The following is a 3,619-nucleotide window of genomic DNA, read 5'->3' on the forward strand; positions in this document are numbered from 1 at the left end:
CCGGCTCTGGCACCTGGCATAGCTGGTCTGGTCTGAGTTCTGCCGACCGGCTGCCTGGGCACTGGAACATATAGTAGAGGTAAATTAGCTCAGATTAGTCAACTCAAGTAGTAATCTTTTGGGACTGTTGAATGCACTTTATTATATTACCTTCGTCACTGGAGTCATAGTGCGTGTTGCGCTGTCTCTTCCTTGTGTCTTGGGAGTTAATCCATTGATGACTGCTGCTCAAACACCTTCGCCAAGGCACTGGCTACTTCATAATGCTCTGTGTGTTCCTCAGCAGAGACAGAGGTTGTCATGGCTCCTCTTGATGTGCTTGTGGAGGTAGATCTGGGAGGTATAGGAGAATGGGCACTCAGAGCAGGAGAACACCCAAGTCTTGCACAACTCTAACATCACAGCTAGGAGAGCGAATGAGAGAGACCATTAAAAAGGATTATCTCACCTGTAGTACAAGTTCAAATATAGAGTGATTATACGTCATTGTAAATGAGAGCTTACTCTCAATTGATTCACGAGGTTAAATAAAGATTGAATGAATATGTAGCTAGTGGGGGGTTACAACCACACAACTGTGGAGAGAGAATGAGACACTTGGTTCCCTCCTCTACTGGTGTTCATGGCCATGGCCACACACCTGGAATACTCCAACCCTGATTTAAAGGCATAAAAGTGGGGAACACATTCTTGAGACGGTTCCTAAAACTGGAGGGAAAAAAAACGGGAAAATGATCTTCCCTCTCCTCATCACTCACTTCTGCATGGGGCTGAGCTCTACCCTGTCAGCAGTGGCAATACATGGGATAGCGGCTCAGCACACAGGAGAACTGCACAGAGAGGAAGGAGGAGAGAGAAAACCAACAACAAAAAAGGCAAGAAGGGTTAATAACTGAGCGAATCTTGCAAGTTTGCACTACAGGGAAGCAATTGCTCAATTTCCCTGATATTGTGGCGTCACTGGCGTCAGTGATGCGTCTTATGAATCTCACATGTCTACCGCTAACATTAACTCAATATCAATATTCCCATTTGTTTATCCCGTCTATGGAAACGTATGTGCATTTGTACTTACGTGTGCCTGCCTATATTGATGATCAGGTGTTTCTCCACCTAAGGGCTGGCCAGACAGAACCATCAGAGACCATTGGGCTGAGCTGAGGAGAGAGCGACATGTTAGAGTGTATGTGTGCATATGTATATGGTGCTCTTCTGTTAATACTCATGAGGGCATTCAACTGAACAAGACTCACAGAGCCTGTGGTGCTGTCCCAGGACTGCCCCTGGCCACGCCTGTCCCCGTCTTAGCGCCTCTTCCTGTCCCGCTCACCTGCTTCTTGCTCAGTTCAAACAAGAACTGGGAGGTTGGCAACAGAGCATGGGAGGGGAGAGAGGGAGAGAGAGAGAGAGTGGGTGGGTGACCCTCTCGTTGGCTGACATGCACACTCCACAGGACCACGTGATTTCTGACACGTTTAGAGGAACAGGGCAACATGTCTACCACCCTTCACACTCAGTAATTAAATAGATTTTGCAAGACACTATATTAGTAGTCCACATCATGAGTACCTATTATGCAAAATTTGGATTTGTATGCGAGTGAAAACGTAGTACACAATTCTTTACCCGTTTGACAGAATTAGCAACCATTTCAACAGTTAAGAGTAACATGAAATCCACCAAGATGGCTGCTGTAACCAAAAAAGCCAAGATGGCTGCTATAACAAATCCTGCTAGCTAGCCTAGCTCCGTTGTTGGGGCTTCTAGTATTCTGTTAACGTTAACTTCGGAAAAATGAATGCCTAAAAACAAACAAATACTAACGGTGTCGTGGGTTAATGCGAAATCAATGAGTAAGCTAATTATCGCATTTTATTCCAAGCGATGAAACAGTACGAACGTGCAGGAGCTCGCACGAGCCTGCTAGACTCGAGAAGACTCCACCATTGCCCGTAATTAGGAAACAATGGCCCACGACAACACTTCATAAAAGTTATAGTGTACACAACTGAAATATTCTCAAGTTGCCAAGCCAACATTATAATTTAAGCTACAATTACACAAAAGCGAAAGTTATAACAATAATTGCGACAGAGTAATTTTACGTAGGCTACTTAGCTAGCCATGATGTACAGAAAAAGGCTAATCACGTTAGCTGGCTAGCTAGTTAGCTAACATTGGAAAGAGAGCATCTGCATATAGATAATCATTACAAAAGGGTAGCTTGCACATAACGTTGGTGTTTTATCTGGGACGATACCAAAATACATAGCTAGCTATGTATACATTGAAATTGAGATACTTACAGGATCTGTGTTGTCGCGGGGACAAAGACAGCGTGTTGGTCTTTCTCAATCGTTTCTGTTTCAAACGGAGCGGAAGTTTAACCCGTCGTCGTCTTCTTCTTCTTCGCTGGGTTTAGTGGCGGATCGCAAACAACTTTAATGTGCATACAGCCACCTACTGTACCAGAGTGTGTAACTTGTTTGTCTAGTTCTTCAATTGTGTCACCTAAGAAAGTAGCCCAATGCCTAGCATTCTACGTTCACTGCTCAGCGTTCATTGCTCACATTTAGGTTGCAAAATTAGGACTTTATTCATAGGCATATTTTTTATCATTATTTTTATTAGGCCTAGACTGCAAATCTTTAGTGTTAATATTAACTGTAAATGAGAAATTACACACATGCAGGATTTCTCCTCATTATTACAATTCTGTAACTGTATGACTTAATACAGTGTATGACAACTGTATGACTTAGTAATTTACAAATGTTCTGACCCACTGTGACACATTTCCAATAAAGTCAGATTGGGACTGTGATGTAACCACATTGTCACGTTATTTAATTACATCGTAGTTACGGATTTAAGCAGCAGTGGCGGCTACGTTCCCTTACAGTGTCCTTGAGGACGGCTATTTTGGTTATTTTGCGACTGAAAAGGCAAGTGTCAGCTAGGTGTCAGCTAGGTCCGCTGCTGGTACCGTCGCAAAGTTACCACAATTACACCAATGTGTCCCGTCAGTTTTACGTACTGTGTTAGTAGGGTTATCTCATGTAGCTTTAATTTAACCTTCATTTAGCTAAGTTAATTCTCATTGAGATTAAAAATCACTTTTACAAGAGAAACCTGGCCAAGAAAGCAGCACAAAAAACACAAACTACAATTAAAGATTAAAAAAGAAAAGACACATCAAGTTACTACTCATTGAAGGCAGGCAAGCTTATTTCAGCAATGTCACCACTTATGAGTCAAAACTTTTACAGACCTGGATTTAATTTTCCTCCATAATTTTTATTCCAGTTAAAAATGTTTAGTTAGACAACCTGCAGTTTCATAGTTTGAAGCTCATTCCATGGCTAAGGGGCAGACAGCTGAAGCTTTTTTTGCTGAACTGTGTTTCCTTAGACTTAAAATGAAAAAGACATTAACAACCATCAGTTTAGTCTGCATTTAAAACAAGCTTCAGCTGGGCCTGATCCATAGTAAAAGCAGTTTGGAGTTCATCAAAAGCCTTTTGTAATTTTTGCTGCACATCCATAAACAACTGTGTAGTCTGCATAAAAATTTAAACTCACTTTTGGTTATTTTTCCCCCAACATTGTTAATGTAATTC

The 3,619-nt window shown here is 41.9% G+C and overlaps 1 long non-coding RNA gene across 1 annotated transcript; it reads right to left on the reverse strand.

Annotated features, from left to right (window-relative positions):
* Positions 1–221: 221 nt before the first annotated feature.
* LOC311313027 lies at positions 222–1,215 on the reverse strand. The gene is made up of 3 exons (XR_014630588.1): positions 1,076–1,215; positions 759–830; positions 222–333 (listed from the first exon to the last, which is right to left on the reverse strand). It is a non-coding gene; the product is annotated as an uncharacterized lncRNA (long non-coding RNA).
* Between the last annotated feature and the right edge of the window lie 2,404 nt (positions 1,216–3,619).

Source organism: Borostomias antarcticus (genome assembly GCF_949987555.1).
Source record: "Borostomias antarcticus genome assembly, chromosome: 9".
Taxonomy (NCBI): Eukaryota; Metazoa; Chordata; class Actinopteri; order Stomiiformes; family Stomiidae; genus Borostomias; species Borostomias antarcticus.